Below are 18,337 nucleotides of genomic sequence, written 5' to 3'. Positions count from 1 at the left end.
ACAAATGTTTGGGGTAATTATCTAGAGAAACTAAGGAGGACAACAAAAACATCTGGAGAGCAGGAAAAAAAAATTGCTTCATAAAGTTTACAGTCCCACAAAGGACCATGCACATGGCTTTGAGTTTATATTCTTGGTAAGCATCTTGACTTCCAAAGTTTGTTTCTCCTATCCACTCAATATAGTTGAATGGACCTATTACCTAGACTGTTGGTTCTTCTCCTGACACAGGTGAATGTTAGCATTAGATAAGCCACAGTGACCCCTGAAATGATGGCTGACCACAAGCTTTCAGTGACCTACGTGCATTTGGTCTCAGGCTGGGATGGACCCAATCAGTGGGGACTGGGGCTTTGATGGTGCAAAGGGTGCTATCCAAACTCAATATAAAGCCCACAGTGAGATTCCCAAGGTTGGTTTTTTGTTGCATAACATCAGTATCCTCATGGCATAAAATTGATGGCCCAGGGGAGTCAAATTTACACATTACAGCAGGCAACTCATTTTCCTTCTGCTGCTCACATGAAAAGCTTTCCCTAACTTTGCAGAATTACTGCAGGCAGAAACCACATGAGTAATGAATGATGTCATCAATAAATGTCATCATCTCAGCTGCCATGGACAGGCTGAGAAATCCTGGGAGGCAGTGCTGTTTCCATGTTGACTGTTCTGCTCATAGGCAGGTGGGATTCACACAGGGCAATTGTGGGTGAGCACACCTCAACTCTCCAAGGAGAAGAAAATTAGTTATTGCCTTTTTCTTTGCTATCTTTGTCCAGCAAATAATCTTCTTGCATTTGGGTACTAGGGAAACCCCTCTACTTCCTCTAGAGTCTCCTTTTGTACCTTTAAATCTCCTCTATGGTGTCCTAGACTGGCATCAAGAGCCCTGGGGCCTGGATCTGCCACCAAGTCCCTGTGGGATCTTGGTGATGTAGTGACCTCATCTGTAGAGGGAAGGTTTATGTATTGATTAACCTCCAAGTTCCTTCCAATTCTAATTGTTAATGATTCTCACTCATCTCTTTCCTTCCCCTTGTCTCTGAAAGTAAAGCATCCCTCCCTGCATCCTCATCCCTTTGCAGGATGTTCTCTGCCCACCTCCCCTCAACTCCCCCACCCCACCCCTTCTCTTCTCATCCAGGACTGAGCCTGCCAGTCATAGATGTCATTCAGCCACAGATTGTACCTCCCGACTGAGGTGCCCCCTGGGAAAGCAGCTCCTCGTGTCTACTTAATTTCAAAGATAGTTTTCAAAAGATCTATTTAGTGGCAATTAAAATGGGCCTGTGTTTACAGGCCCTGTTCCACATACATTCACAGGAATATGGTACCTCTCCTAGCTCCATATGTGTACAAGGGAGGAGGGCAAGTGACCTGAAACTGGGTGAGAATTTGCAAGGACTGACATGTTACTACTGAAAAGCAGCTCTAGGTGTTTGACCTGATCAACTCTTTAAGGCAGGCTGGTGCAGGCACTCAGCCTTCAGCCTGCCTGGCCAGGGCACCCTGGACCTGTCTACCCATGTGGAGAGACACATGTGCCAGCTGGGTTTGAAGGCAGCTACTGGTACCTCTACCAGATCTACCACTTTTGCTTGTTGTCAGCCAGCCTTCATTCCAATCACTCTTCCACCCAGCAAAGAACTACTGGCTGTAAAAACCCACCCTAATCCTGTCTTCTTGGGGTTAACACAGGCTCTCTCCACCATCTGGTCCTGGCCTATTCCCAGCCTCATCTGGTTATACCTTCTCAATTATCAGCATTCTGAGTGCCTTAAACAAAAATGTCCTAGGCTTGTCTCAGCCCTTAAGCATGAGACACTACAACACTGTGAACCAAATCCTCAATATGTCAAATGACCAATTTGCTGAAGTCAAATGATCAGAAAGTCAATTCACCAAATAATATAGTAGCCCCAAATTAATTCTCTACCAAATATTTTTATTTACCAAAAATATTTTTTTAAACATATTTATGTTTTACTGCCATTATTTTAAAACCTGAGAAGATTACTGCATTTTTTTAGCTTGGCAACTTATGAAATTTAGTTACCAATTACCATACAATTTTCTGAACATCACATGTAGCCATCAGAAACTAACCTCTTCTTGGTCTTCTCTCCCAAAGGTGGGGAAAAAATATTACTAGCGCTTCAAGTACTCATTTCTTAGTAGACCAAAGGACTAGGAGGAAATATTTTTAAATGACAAGAATGAAGACATGTAGAGTGTGGGGTTATGGGTGATTTTTCGTGTCGCCTCCATGTTTTTCTATATTTTCTAAAAGGAATATATATCACCTCTATAATCAGGAAAAAGTTACTATGAATGTTAGTAAAAACATCATAATTTTTAAAAAAAATCAGGCCTGTATCCTGACTTAGAAGAACTCATATTCACATAGAAGAATATGATACCTAGTATTGTACAGATCTTAAACTTTTGAAGAACTTTAAAACATGTAAAGATGTCTAATTTGGGGAATTAGTGAGAAATGATTTTGAGTGAGGTATCTGCTGTGGCTGTGCTTTCTTTATATATATATCTATATATAGATATATACAGATAATATATTTTTTATTGAAGTATAGTTGGTTTACAATGTTGTGTTAACTTCAGGTATATAGCACGATTCAGTGTATATACACACACACACACACACACACACACACATATATATAATCTTTTTCAGATTCTTTTCCCTTATAAGTTATTATAAAATATTGAGTATAGTGCCCTGTGCTATGCATAGGTCCTTGTTGGTTATCTATTTTATATATAGTAGTGTGTATATGTTAATCCCAATCTCCTAATTTATCCTTCCCTCACCCCTTTCCCCTTTGGTAACCATACGTTTGTTTTCTATGTCTGAGGGTCTATTTCTGTTTTATATATATATATATATATATATATATATATATATATATAAATTTATTTATTTTGTTTATTTTTATTTTTGGCTGTGTTGGGTCTTCACTGCTGCCCGCGGGCTTTCTCTAGTTACAGTGAGCGGGAGCTACTCTTTGTTGTGGTGCATGGGCTTCTCATCGTGGTGGCTTCTCTTCTTGTGGAGCACAGGCTCTAGGTGCGCGGGCTTCACTAGTTGTGGCTCGCGGACTCTAGAGCGCAGGCTCAATGGTTGTGGCACACGAGCTTAGTTGCTTCACGGCATGTGAGATCTTCCCAGACCAGGGCTCGAACCTGTGTCCCCTGCATTGGCAGGTGGATTCTTAACCACTGTGCCACCAGGGAAGCCCTCTATTTCTGTTTTGCAAATAAGTTCATTTGTACCTTTTTTTATTTAGATTCCACATATAAGCAATATCATATGATATTTGTCTTTCTCTGGTTTACTTCACTTAGTATGATAATCTTTAGGTCCATCCATGTTGCTGCAAATGGCATTATTTCATTCTTTCTTACAACTGAGTAGTATTCCATTTGTATATATGTACCACATCTTCTTTATCCATCCATCTCTCAATGGACATTTAGGTTGCTTCCATGTTGGCTATTGTAAATAGTGCTGCTATGAACATTTAGGTGCATGTATCTTTTCAAATTAGAGTTTTCTCCAGATATATACCCAGGAGTGTGATTGCAGGATCATATGGTAATTCTATTTTTAGGGGACCTCCATACAGTTCTCCATAGTGACTGCACCAATTTATATTCCCACCAACAGTGTAAGAGGGTTCCTTTTTCTCCACACCCTCTCCAGCATTTATTATTTGTGAACTTTTTGATGATGAGGCTGTGCTTTCTGTTAGGTTTTTGAGAAAGAACTTTGCAGATGCTGCAGGTAAAGCCTTGATTCCCACCTCACTGCCCACAGGGAGGAAGTTTTCCTTGGGTAATCCGATTCTGATCCTTTGTTATACTGTTTTGATTACAGAAGATACCCCGGAGAGCTTGGAGCACTAATAACGAATAAGTTAAGGAAACTTCACTGGAACTGCAAAGAGGTTCTGACATTCCCCCAAAGTCCAGAATCTCCAGTTCAAGCCTAATTTGAGAAAGAGAATATTTTTATTTTGAATTAAACTAATGAAGTTTAAAAGGAGAAAAAACAATAACTACTTGGGTTACAAAATCATTCCCAAGAGTCTTGGTTTCAGATTCAAGGGCAAAATGAGGACGAGTGTGAATTCATTAACTTTGTTTTGGATGGAAGGTGAGCCTTTGAGGCTCCTCTGTCCACCTGGGCAGGTCGGGCAAGGCCCAGAGTGAGCTGATTATAGTGCTCACCCACTCTTCCCTGGTGTCTGCCCACCAGGGGGCTGAGGTCAGCACACACTCCCAATGCAGTTATCAGCAACAAAGGAATGGAAATCCTCCAGACCTCTCTCCCCACAATGAGACTCGAACCAGGAAAACTAATATTACAGTGAACTTGCAGACAGGGTTCCAGTGGAATATGAAAAGACAAAAGTCCAGCTGAGTTCAGCCAGCACAGTGCAGGAGTCAGCTCTCAACCTCTGCTTAAATACTTCCAAGGAGGGAGAATTCATCTTTGCATGTGAGGTACCCCCATAAAGATACCGTAACCTAGACTCCATTTGCCCCAGTTCACACGTGTTGTCATGGTTTAATTATTAACACTGTTCCCTTTCATTTTCAAGTGTCCCAATTAGGACAATATTTTTTACAGTCCCTTCATGATAATAAATCATTTTCATAGCTGACATTTACCAAGTGCTGATCATATGCCAGACATTTGTGAGCTTGATGCTATCAATATCATCATCACAATTATCATCATCATCAACACCAGACCAAGATCCACACCTCCTAAGTGGCAGAGCCAAGATGCAACAACAGGCATTTGGATTCAGAGTCAGAGCACTAAGCTCTTCCTCCCTCACCCCCAGGCTGCACTATCTCTGGGATTCTGTTTCATATACCTAATAAGAAAAAGATCCATATCCCTTTACAAATGTCCCCCTACTGACTTTCTTATAAGTGCTCAGTTGAAGGGAGGAGACTGATATCTGGGGACCTTGTTGTATCCCAGGTACTGAGTTACCTGAGGCCAGTATCACCCCCACTTCTACAACCCTTTGCAGATTGGAAAAATTGGAGAGTAATTCTCCCTAAGTGCTATCACTGTAAACTGCTCAATGAGGTCAAGAAGGAAGTGACCTTTTCCACACGTTGATAAATTGACTCCTGTATCTTTCTCCCAGCTCAGGAAGACCTGTGACAGCCATCTGCAAATAGACACCTCATTTGTGAGTGTTTATCTGCAATACTCCTGGACCACAGAGTCTGAACAGCTTACAGTATTCAGGCCTCACCCTTCCATGGGCACATTATGTACCAGTTAAGGATAACAATCAGATAAAAATAACTGACATGTACTCATTCATTTATTCATTCATTCAGTGAATAAACACATCAATGCCAACAATGATAATAAAAAGCTAATATACATTTATTCACTCATTCAAATAAATATGTATGTACTCATTCATTTATTGAGCACTTACTGTAAGCCAGACACTCTTCTAGACCCTGGGGCGTCAGCTGTGAAAAAAGGGGACAAAGCCCTGTTATCATGGAACTTACCTGTTCCTACATAAAATAATGACAGTGATAGTCCTGTGAAGGAAAATCCCAATGGGGTAAGGGATAGAGAGTGATGGGAAGGGGGTAGGTGCTCATTTAGATAGGAGTGTCTGGGAGGCCCTTTATGAGCAGAGACCAGAAAAAAGTGTGGGCATGAGCCATGCAGAGAAATCCAGGAAAGCAGTCTAGGCAGAGGGCAGAGTGACTGCTCTTATATACTGCCAGACCTTATGCTGAAAACTGCACCAAACATCTCATTTCATTCTCACAGAACCCCTGAGGGGAAAGTACCATATTTCCACATTTCCTGCTAAGCACCTGAACCTTGAAGTGACTTGCTTAAGTGCAAGCCATTTTCAAGTCGGGGAGTTAAACCCAGGCCTCCCGACTCCCAGATGATGTCCCCACTGCAGCTCCTGGACACTTCTTTGCCTTGGCCTGTGGGTAACAAGCACCAGCACTTTCAACACAAGATTTAGAGGACAACTAGGAAATGACCTCTATAAAGCCTGCCTCACCCATCCTATTCTGCATGTGGTTCTGACATTTTGTAATATTATTTTTGATTACAGAAGAGACCTGGGAGGGCTTGGAGTGCTAATAATCAATAAGTTAAGAACCCTCATGGGCCCATGAGGATGGGAAGTTTAAATCTCTGTGTCCCAGAGTTCACTAATCAAGCCACAGGCAAGCAGGGATCCTTGATCTGGGCCCAGGCCTGGAGTAAGTGGGATAGGAAGGAGCACACCACAGTCAGGTGAGTGGGTTCTAAGACAGTACAGGTGCAGAACAAGACAACAGCCCCAGTGGAAATGGGACCACTCAGCGGATATTGGGCTCTGACAACTGCTGGAGGTCTTTGACCCCCAGACCCTCCCTCTGCTCTGCTGGAGGACCATGAGGCCCACATCCCAACATTGACAGATAGCTTTTAAATATTCTGGTGCATGTTATTCTAGATTTTTTTTTATGTATGCATATACATCCAGTTCTTTTTTAAAAAACAACCATCTGGTGACTTATACATGCTTTTTGTAACTTGCTTTTTTCACATAAAAAATATATCTTCCCATGTTAATGCAACCCTCTCCAACGTGTATTTGTAGACTTTTTAATGATTGCCATTCTGACTGCTGTGAGTGATACCTCATTGTAGTTTTGATTTGCATTTCTCTAGTAATTAGCGATGTTGAGCATCTTTTCATGTACCTGTTAGCCATCTATATGTCTTCTTTGGAGAAATATCTATTTGTTTAGGTCTTCTGCCCATTTATTCTATTGGGTTGTTTAGAGTTTTGTTTTGTTTTTTGATATTGAGCAGTATGAGCTGTTTGTATATTTTGGAAATTAATCCCTTGTTGCTTGCATCATTTGTAAATATTCTCTTCCATTCCATAGGTTGTCTTTTTGTTTTATTTATGGTTTCTTTTTATTTTTAAACTTCTTTATATTGGAGCATAATTGCTTTACAATGGTGTGTTAGTTTCTGCTTTATAACAAGGTGAATCAGCTATACGTATACATATATCCCCATATCCCCTCCCTCTTGCATCTCCCTCCCATCCTACCTATCCCACCCCTCTAGGTGGTCACAAAGCACCAAGCTGATCTCCCTGTGCTATGCAGCTGCTTCCCACCAGCTATCTATTTTACATTTGGTAGTGTATATATGTCCATGTCACTCTCTCACTTCATCCCAGCTTACCCTTTCCCCTCCCCGTGTCCTCAAGTCCATTCTCTACGTCTGTGTCTTTATTCCTGTCCTGCCCCTAGGTTCTTCAGAACCTTTTTTTTCTTTTTTTAAGATTCCATATATATGTGTTAGCATACAGTATTTCTTTTTCTGACTTACTTCACTTGTTTATGGTTTATTTTGCTGTGCAAAAGTTTTTAAGTTTAATTAGGTCCCATTTGTTTATTTTTACTTTTGTTTCCATTACTCTGGGAGATGGATTCAAAAAGTATTGCTGCAAGTTATGTCAACAAGTGTCCTGCCTATGTTTTCCTCTAGGAGTTGTGTTGTATCCTGTCTTACATTTAGATCTTTAGTCCACTTTGAGCTTATTTTTGTATATGGTGTTAAAGAATGTTCTAATTTCATTCTTTTACATGAAGCTGTCCAGTTTTCCCAGCACCACTTATTGAAGAAACTATCTTTTCTCCACTGTATATTTTCACCTCCCTTATTGTAGATTAATTGACCATAAGTGCATGGGTTTACCTCTGGGCTTTCTATCCTGTTCTATTGATCTATGTGTCTGTTTCCATGCCAGTACCATAGTGTTTTGATTACTGTAACTTTGTAGTATAGTCTGAAGTCAAGGAGAGTGATTTCTCAAGCTCCATTCTTTTTTCTCAAGATTGTTTTGGCTATTCAGTGTATTTTGTGTTTCCATAAATATTTAAATTTTTTTCCAGTTCTGGGAAAAAATGTGATTGGTAATTTGATAGGAAATGCATTGAATGTAGATTACCTTGGGTAGTATAGTCATTTTAACAATATTGATTCTTCCAATCCAAGAACATGGTATATCTTTCCAACTGTGTCATGTTCAATTTCTTTCATCAGTGTCTTATAATTTCCAGAGTACAGGTCTTTTGCCCCCTTAGATAAGTTTATTCCTAAATATTTTCTTCTTTTTATGCAATGGTAAATGGGATTGTTTCCTTAATTTCTCTTTCTGATATTTCATTGTTAGTGTATGCCTTGTACTTTTAATATTCTTCCTTTTGATGCCTCCATCAGCACACAGAAAAGAAGACAGCCCCTGCCCTGAATTGGCTGTCCCCCACAGAGCATAGCCCCAGGCTGAGCATGGAGGACACAGCCTGTGATCCCTCAGGCCCTCACCCATGGGATGGAGGAGGCTGGGTCCCCACAGGGTGTGTTCAGAGGCTGCAGGTAGTGAGAAGACATTGCTGTGGTTCTCAGCCGGGGAAGGTTGCCTCACTCTCAGACCACTCCTTTCTTTCCTTCATATATTTCCTCCTCAGCTCCTGCCCTTCCATTTATCATCCACATGTTGGAAACTCCCAGCTCAGGCCTCTCTTCCATGCCCCAGATTCATGTATCCAACAGTATCTAGATACTGACTCCACTCGGATGACCACAGGCACCTCAGACTCAACAACCCCACATCAAACTCACCATGTCTTCTTGCTCTCCCTGCCCACAGCCTCCATCTGCCCCATTCAGGGAATGACAGCTCTGTCCTCCCAGATGCAGAGACCCAAAACCGAGGAGCCTTCCCGTGCACCACTCACTCACTCCCTCTGCTCCACAGCCCACCCATCAGCCTTTCCCAAAGCCCCATCAACTCAGTGTCTTAAATATCTTTACTCTCTACCTCTCTTTCCCCTCCACTGCCAGAACCCCAGTCCAAGCCAATCAATGACTATAATCATCTCTTTGTGGGAATTGATTAGATAGGAGAGAAGAGAAGAGGAAGGAGCATTTCATAAGCATCTCTGTGGGCCTGATGCTGGGATTTTGTTGCTACTCATTATGCACATGATAAACCAGTGGGGTGGATAGTATCATCACCATTTCAGAGAAGACAAAACTGAGGCTTGGAGAGGTTACCCTGCCTGGTCCTACACCATGCTCAGCATTTGGACCCTCATGTGTGACCTTTTTCTTTTTATTAATTTATTTATTTTAATTTTTTAATTGAAACATAGTTGATTAAGACTGTTGTATTAGCTTCAGTTATACAGCAAAGTGATTCATTATGTATCTATTCTTTTTCAGATTCTTTTCCCTTATAGATTATTGCAAGATATTGAATATAGTTCCCTGTGCTATACAGTAGGACTTTGTTGGTTATCTATTTTATATATAGTAGTGTGTATATGTTAATCTCAAACTCCTAATTTATCCCTCCCCTCCCTTTCCCCTTCGGTAACCATAAGTTTTTAAAAAAATTTATTTGGCTGTGTCAGGTCTTAGTTGTGGCACACAGGATCTTCATTGCGGCATGTGGGATCTTTCATTGAGGCGAGCGGGCTCTTCGTTGCAGTGTGTGGGCTTCTCTCTAGTTGTGGCATGCAGGTTCCAGAGCACATGGGCTTAGTTGCCCCGTGGCACATGGGATCTTAGTTCCCAAACCAGGGGTCAAATCTGCATCCCCTACATTGGAAGGCAGATTCTTAACCACTGGACCACCAGGGAAGTCTCCCATAAGTTTGTTTTTTATGTCTGTAAGTCTATTTCTGTTTTGTAAATAAGTTCATTTGTATCAGTTTTTTAGATTCCACATATAAGTGATGTCATATGGTATTTGTTTTTCTCTGTCTGACTTGCTTCAGTTAATATGATAATCTCTAGGTCCCTCCATGTTGCTGCAAATTACATTATTTCATTTTTTTTCATGACTGAGTGATATTCCATTATACACACACACACACACACACACACACACACCACATCTTCTTTATCATCATGTGTGGCTCTTACTTTACATTATGTAGCAAGAGTGAATCTAGGGGACGAGTTAAGTGGCCCCTGCAGTGGTCTGAGGGAGAGGGAATGACCCTCTGAGGTCAGCTCCCCCAGGGCGAGGAGTGAGTGTGAATCACTGCATACATCTGGCAGAGTTTAGCACAGGATCAAGTCCAGCCTCTGTCATTTATGGGAGGCAGCAGAGAGGGGATGGATTCTGGGCTGGACTGACTGGGTTCAAATCTCAACTCTGCTACTTCCTGGCTGTAGAACCTTGAGAAAGTCACCTAGCTTCTCTGTAGTGGACCTAATGGTGGCCCCCCAAAATATGTCTACATCCTCAGCCCCACAATCTGTGAATGTGACCTTATTTGGACAAAAAGTCTCTGCAGATCTAATTAAGGATCTCAAGATGAAGAGCTCATCCTGGATTATCCAGGTGGGGTAAATCCAGCGACAACTGTCCTTATAAAGGAACCACAGAGGAGGGACGCAGACAGGAGAGGGTCTCGTGAAGGAGGTGGAGTGATGCGGCCACAGGCCAGGGGACAGTGGCAGGCACCAGACACTGAAGAGACTAGATATGGAAATCACCCTTAGAGCCTCCAGAGGGAGCACGACCCCCACAGATGCCTTGATTTCAAACTCTGCCCTCTGCAGCCGTGAAAGAATATGGTTCTGTTGTTTTATGTAAATTTGTGGTAATTTGTTATGGCAGCCCTAGCAAACCAATACACTCTCTATACTTCATTTTCTTATCTGTAAATGGGCATAATACTTACTCCATAGGGCTGTCATGAGAATTAAATTAATTAGTACACACAAGGCACTTCAGAGCAGTAGCTGGCACACAGTAAGTGCTCTTCCTGCAGTAGTATCATGACTCTTCAGTAGCTTTATTACCTTAGTTGTCTTTGAGCTTCTGGTCTCTTCACCTGTTAACAACCTAGTTAACCTAATCTAACAACCTGAAAGCTGGAATTTGCATACTTCGCTTAAAAATAGTCAGGGGCTTTCTCCCATCCTCCTCTATCCTGTGGACTATTAGTGTTTGGTTGCCAGCCTCACTGAAGACGAGTCACAGCCTGCCAAGGCAATGGTTGAAAAGCTGCCTTGTGCCCTTGACCTGACACAGTGCCCTACCCTAGGCAGCAGCTGCTTGGAGACGCAGCTCTTTCTCTTTCTCCTGATCGCCATGTGGTACAGCTTAACTGAGTGTGGGGAGGTGGCCTCTGGACCAGGTCATTTGTGATGAGGAGGCAAAGGTGCATAATTAATACACAGGCAGTCCGTAAATCTCTCTCCGAAACTCTTTCCGTCCCTTACTAATGAAGTCAGAGAAAGGGTAAAAGTCTGTAATTACACTTGAAGTAATTAGAACCCTGCTTAATAGAAATCTCAAGACAGGAAGCCCAAGGAAGCAGATTACCCATCACTCCTGTCACTTGGAATCATTCTCTCTAGGCTGGTCCTTCTGTAGGTCTCCACTGGGAAGCTGAGGACCAGACTGGGTTTACATAAAACATACGTACACACGTGTGTCACCATTCTCTCCCCCGAATGGCTGAAAAAGCTTCTTAGCTCCTACAGCTTTACCTTTAATGAAAGTCTAAATTAGCAGAACAGATTCATCTTAAAGCCCTTTTCTAGAAATCCTTTAAATCTGATCATACTGTACTGAAATTGTCAAAGTGCAATTCTTACTTTTTAGCTCAGTGCTTCTCACTTTTAATGTACATGCAGGTCACCTGGGAACCTCATCAAAATGCAGATTCTGATTCAGCAGGTCTGCGGTGGGCCCTGAAAGCCTGCATTTCTAGCAACCCAGGCCATGCTGCTGCTGCTGCTGCTGCTGCTGCAGGGAACCAGCTAGGATGAGGAGGGGAGGACACGCGTGAGGGCAGAAGGAATAGTTCTCCATCCCACAGGTGACTTCACATCCCTCCTACCATAGCAACCATTCCAAACTTCTAATGAAGATCTTAAAAATGAATAAATTTGCCAATTGAGGGGAGAAGGTATGAGTCATCCTAGGCAAAGGGAACAGCATAAGAAAAAGCATAGCTCTTAAAGGCTATTTTTTAATGATGTTTAAAACCATTTTAAGGCTTCCCTTTATTGGTAGTGCACACAAGATGCCGAGGTTCTCAGCGGTTATCCTGTGCTCAGATAGGATTGTGGCTCCTTTCGGTCAGTGGTGGAAGCAAGATATGACCAGGAGAAAGAGGAAGAGTGTCAAGGCCAGGGTCTTCAGGTATATTTATCTTGAGAGGGTCTGACTTCTATCAGGTGAAGTAATATTGCCCAGCAGTCTTGGGAGGGAAATGGGAAGGTAGGGATTTCCCTAAAATCAGTCATCACTGAAGCCATCATGACATCTTTTCCTGGAACTTTGAACCTGGGCTAAGTCAGTCTATTAGTTTCCTGTGTTTACTGTTACAAATTATCACAAACTTGGTGGCTTGAAACAACACAGATTTATTCTCTCATAGTTCTGGGGGCAGAAGTCTGAAATCAAGGTGTCAGCAGGGCCGTGCTCCCTCTGGAGGCTCTAGGGGAGAATCCATTCCTTGTCATGTCAAATATCTTCAAGTATTTCTCTGCTCTGTCTTCATATTTTCATCCTTTCTGAGTGTATGTCATAAATTATATCTCCCTCTGATTCCCTCTTATAAGGACACTTGAGATTACATTTAGGGTCTACCCAAATAATCCAGGATAAATTACCTATTTTAAGATCCTTAACTTAATTATACTGTGAAGACTGTTTTTTTTCACCATATAAGGTAATACACACAGATTTCAGCGATTTAGGGTATGGATATATTTAGGGAGTCATTTTTTACCTACCATAGCCAACGTTGCTAAAGTACCTAGTGTGAATCAGAGGACAACATGGCCAAGAACCTGGTCTCCGAGGATAAATTAAAAGTCTTCTTTTCTGTCCCTCATATTCAGCCTGCTCCTCATACTCATATATACCCTTGTACCTACTATTCCTTCTCCTCTTTGACTACTCAGTTATCATCCATGAGCCTTCAGGTCAGGGGCAGTTTCTTCAGAAATGCCTTACCTGACCTCCTGGATCTGGTGAGCCCCCCTCTCACGGCATGACATTACTTCTCCTTGCAGAGTTGGAATTTGACATGGGTTTTGTGTGACTACATCTGGAAGGGCAATTTTGTGCCTGTCTTTGTGCCATCATTTTATTCTCAATACCCAGCACATAATAGATGCTCAATAAATATGATACTCAGTGAAGGAATGAATCCTGGCTTCAACTCTTATAAGCTATGTGCATTAACCTGTTAGGGCTGCCATAGCAAAATATCACACACTAGTGTCTTAAACAATGGCAATTTTATCATAGTTCTGGAAGCTGGAATTCCAAGATCAAGGTGACAGCAGGGTTAGTTTGTGGTGAGACCTCTCCTGCTGGCTTGTAGACAGCTACCTTCTCATGGTGTCCTCACATACCCTTTCCTTGGTGTACATATTGCAGAGAGAGAGAGAGAGAGAGACTTCTGATGGATCTTCCTTTTTTTATAAGAATACTAGTCCTGTTGGATTAAGGTCCCACCCTTATGACTTCATTTAACCTCAGTTATCTCCATTATAGACCCTGTCTCCAAATACAGTCACATTGTGGGTCAGAGCTTCAAGATATGAAGGGGAGGAGGGATGGGAAGGTTCACAATTCAGTCCATAATGCTATGTGACCTTAGATAAACTCAATTTCTCAAAGCCTTGCTTCCCTCATCCCAGTTGCTTGGGGCAAGAGAGAGTTTTGCTCATTAAATGACAGTAAATGAGATAATATATGTGAAATGCTCAATACATTATCTGACACAGAGTTGAATTTTGGTAGTGTCGCCCAGAAGCAGACAAGGATTGGAAAGTAGATTATTTGGAAAGTGAAGGAAACACTAGAAAGGGAGTGGAGAAGTGGCAGGAAAGGGGGAGTGGCCAATAAAACAAAGGCTCTGATGTCTAAGGATTCACCACTGGGAGTAACTGGAGCTCCATCCACTGGGAAAACTCAGCTTCTGTGCAGAACAAACACCGCAGAGTTACCCCCAACCCTGGGCTAAAGGAGCTGGGAGATTTCTGTGCCAAAGCCCATCGGTTGGTTGACTCCACTCCCAAGGGTGTTAATCCCCCCCACTTTCAGCTTACTGTTCCTGTGGACAGTGGGCACAAACTCCAGAAGAACCTGTAGGCAAAGAGATGCCAATGCTGGCTGTTGGGAGCCCACAAGAGTCAGGCCTGAGAGGACCTGGACCTGTCCCCCTCTGTTGCTACAGGAGTCATCAGGAGCCCTTGGTTGTACCCTGTAGTGATGGGAGTAGTAATTGCTAGTTTTCAGAACACCAGGGATTCTCCTTGACAAAAGGTTCTGGGGTCAAAAAAGTATAAAGAATGCTCCTTCCATGGCTGTGCTCAGGGTGATTCACAACTAAAGCTCTGTTAATATCCTGCAGTTAAAGATGTCAAACTTTTTCTAATCGTGTGATTTCCAGACTTATCTACACAAAGACTTTTTCATACAATATTTACTTACCTTTTAATAAACGAAAGTTCTCTGACACATGCTTTGGGCATTATCAATTCTGGCTAACAGAGGTATGAATGTCAAGTATTGTAATTATGTTTTCACCTGTCCACCACTGTTATCTCAGAACAGTGCCTGGCACAGAAAAGATGTTCAATAAATGTTTGTTTTTGCAATAGAGTCTTAAAGCAATTTCCAGAAATAATCTGAAGATATTTTCAGTAAAAGAGATCTCATGAAGGACGAATGTCTAGTTCCCAAAATGACTGTTTTGAAAGTCTTTGTAAGCAAGTCCAGATGAACAAACACTTGTTGAAATATTGACCAAAATGTTTTTTATTCTCCTGGTTTTGTTCCCATTTATCTAAATGAAACAGTGGACTTCCCTGAAAATGAGGATCCCTACTGTTAGAATACCGCCCACTTCACAGGGAGAGAAGCACTTCCTCCCCAGATCCATGTGTGAATGCAGATCAGGGACTTGATGGTGCTAATGTCCCTCTGATTGGACTTTGCTAATAAGAGTGTTTCCTCCCCCTATATTTCATCCTTCCGTTGAAGTCTAAGGGTTGCAACTGTGACCCCACTATAGGGTGAGAAGAATCAAATTAGAGGACTTCTGACAAGTGCATCCCCTTTAGCCCAGTGTTAAATGCTGCCTATTTGTTGGCCTCAGTATCAGCTGGGACAAGTGTAAGTTCTTGTCACTCTAAACCCCTCATCCTCTGACATGACCTAAGGCTGTTTTTGAGTATGATGCAGTTGCTTCAGGTGCAACAAAGCCTGTGTGAGAAGGGAATTGGCAACAAATAGACTTTTCTCTATAGATCGCTGCTTCAGCTGGGCATCCTACTATTTTTGCTCGAAGTCCTAAGAATGGCAATGCCAATGGCAACTCATTATCAATCATTATTACAATGAAAGGTTTGAAACCTTGATTATTACTCATTCTTTGGAGCTGAGTTGGAGGCCTGGGGCTGTAGAATGTTTGTTTGAATGCCTGCTTGATTAGCCACTTATTTACCCATATGACCATTTCTTAAGAAGGAATATTTCCTGGGAAATTGCTTGTCTTCCTAGCATTTGTAAAAGGCAGGAGGTGGTACGTGGTAGCATTCTCTTCAGACCCTACAAATGGAAACGTTGGCATTTCTAAAAAAGAGTGAGAAAGACCTGGTACCATCCTTGGTCTTCCTTGAAGAAAGAGAATGTGGATCTTGGAAGACACAGTCTGTAATGACAGTCTACCAATACCTGGTAACCCAATGCATGGATCATCTCAGGGCTGACAAGGTTGTTGGGGTCAGTTGGAGTTATTGGGGTAGGTAACCAATGTGGATGAAACGCAGCAACAGTGGACCAAAGTATTTCTGAGACCAGATTTATTTGGGAACAGGGTATAATGTTCCCAAATAAATCTGTTACCTTTCTTTAGAGAGATATTGACCTGGCTACTGCTTATCAGTGACCCTTGTTTTGTCATCTATTCATGTGTCTTCCCTTCCACTCCCCACTGAAAAACCCCTGGAGAGAAACCACAAAGTCTTCTAATGTCCTTTTGCTGTTTGTCTTCTGTGTTTCCTGTGTTTTGGTTTATCTCAAGTTAAAAAATAATGTCTACATTATTCTAGGAAATGGTAGCTTTTCTAGAACAAGTGACAATCTGAGAATTGGGGGGGTGGGATAATGATTTTGCCAATAGGACTAAAAGCACTGGAACATTCTTAATGAGTAGGGTGGGAAAGGTGAGTTCAGAATTCAGAATTAACTATGGAAAGGAAAGCCAATTCCTTTATCATCTGAATTTTTTCATGTCATTTTATTGATAGTCAACTATAAATAAAAAACCTATGTTCTTAATCATTATGCTACACTGCACTTAATCAAAGCCAGTGTCTCCAGATTAGTTCATTCTTAAGCTTTAACTTGATTATTTCTTTACCATCTTCTCCATGATTACACATTGAGGCTTAAGCACTAACATGAGATCTAGGTCTTAAAAGCAAACACATGTAGTACAAATCCAGCTGTGCACATTTTCTGAACCTGTTTTAGGAGTTCGCTTACCAGTCATAATGTAACTGGAGATCAGTTTCTGGAGTCAGACCTATGTTCAAATCCCAGGCACACTCCCTCCTAGCTCTATGGCCTTAGGAATGTTACTTAAACTCCCTGTGTCTAACTTTGCTTCTCTATAAAAGGAAATTAATAATACCAAATTTGTGGGGCTGTAAAGTTAGCAACAAAATAACCACTAAGACAAAAAACTTACTGAATTTCTCCTTCCCCTCAGGGTCTATTCTCTCTCCCCCACTATATAGCCAAACTCATTGAAAGAATTTTCTTCTTGTCCATTTTCTTCCTCTTTCTCTCCTCTTCAACCTACTCCAGTCTGTTTTCTGCCCCAAACTTTGTTCTTTGCCTTCCAATTTAATGTCCCCTTCTTGTGACTCTTAACTCACTGAAGGGCATAACTCTCTGGTCCAGTGATACTTTAGGATGCCTCCCACTCTCTCTGTATTCAATCCATTTCCAAATTCTGACTATTTTACACCTAACTATCTCATAAATCCAGTCTTTTCTCTCCATCTCCATAGCCACTATTACCTCTCACCTGTACTGCTGCCAGAGATTCATAAGTGGTCCACTCTCAGTCACCCCATTCATCGTCCCCACCATGGCCAGTGCATGTCTCCTTTGTGACAAGTTATATTTGTTTGACCATTTGGTTTATTACTATCTCCCCCACTAAAATGTAAGCTCCATGAGGTCAGCTATTGCATCTGACTATGCTTACCACTCTATTCTTAGTGCCTAGCACCAAGTTTGTTATATTTTGGGGACTAGATAATTATTTTTGGAATGAATAAGGCATCTCCCACATGATCTGTATACTTACATGGGAGTTCCCATTGCTCTCATTGACGTCATCAACATCATCATCATCACCTGGTGATTCTTTATAGAAGCACTCCTTCTTCAGATGACAGCCGACTGAACATTAGGATCTTTAATCTGCTTGGCCTAGGGAAGGTCTCTGAACTTTTTGCATTTGATATTAGCACACTCCTAATATTTTTATTGCTCTAACACAGAGACAAAATATATAAGGATTTCAGAGAATGGGTTTATGTCCCCACTCTTCACAGTGATCTCCTTCCCTTTCTTATGTGTACTTTTACCGATTGCTGCATTAAAAATTACTGCAAAAGTTGAAAGCTTAAAAACAAACACTTATTATCTCACAACTTCTGTGTGTCAGGGGTTGGGGCAGCGTGGCTGGGTCCTCTGGACCAGGGTCTCTCACAAGGCTGCTGTCGAGGTGCAGTTATCTCAAGACTCACCTTGTGGGAGAACCTGCTCCAGGCTGTTGTGCGGCTGCTGGCTAGCCTCTGGTTCTCACTGGCTGTTGAGTGGCGACATCAATTCCTGGCCATGTGGGCTGCTCCTACAGGGCTGTTCACAACCTAGCAGCCTGCTTCCCCCAGAGCAAAGGCTCTAAGAGAGAGAATGAGAGATGATGAGCAAGAAGGAAGTCAGTGATTTTGGAACCTAATCCCTGAAGTGATATCCCATCACTTTTGTAGTATTTTGTTCATTGAAAGCAAATCACTGGATCCACCCAACACTCAAGGGGAGGGAATTACACAATGGCAAGAACACCAGGAAGTGGGGATCACTGGGGCCATCCAGATAGAAGCTGCCACCCACAGCAGAGGACTATGCTCTCCCTCTGCTGAGAGCAGAGCACGGCTTTCACTTTAGTCTTTTAA

At 42.0% G+C, this 18,337-nt stretch overlaps 1 protein-coding gene across 1 annotated transcript in view; it reads left to right on the top strand.

The window, feature by feature from the left end:
• CPNE4 (copine 4) overlaps positions 1 to 18,337 on the top strand; it is a gene marked incomplete at its 3' end in the record, with an annotated part of 584,378 nt that overhangs the window by 399,533 nt on the left and 166,508 nt on the right. The window lies entirely within an intron of this gene.

This window comes from Grampus griseus, assembly GCF_964374135.1.
Source record: "Grampus griseus genome assembly, chromosome: 5".
NCBI classification, from domain to species: domain Eukaryota; kingdom Metazoa; phylum Chordata; class Mammalia; order Artiodactyla; family Delphinidae; genus Grampus; species Grampus griseus.
The sequence above is the reverse complement of the archived record's forward strand: the minus strand, read 5'-3'. Positions and strand labels throughout refer to the sequence as shown.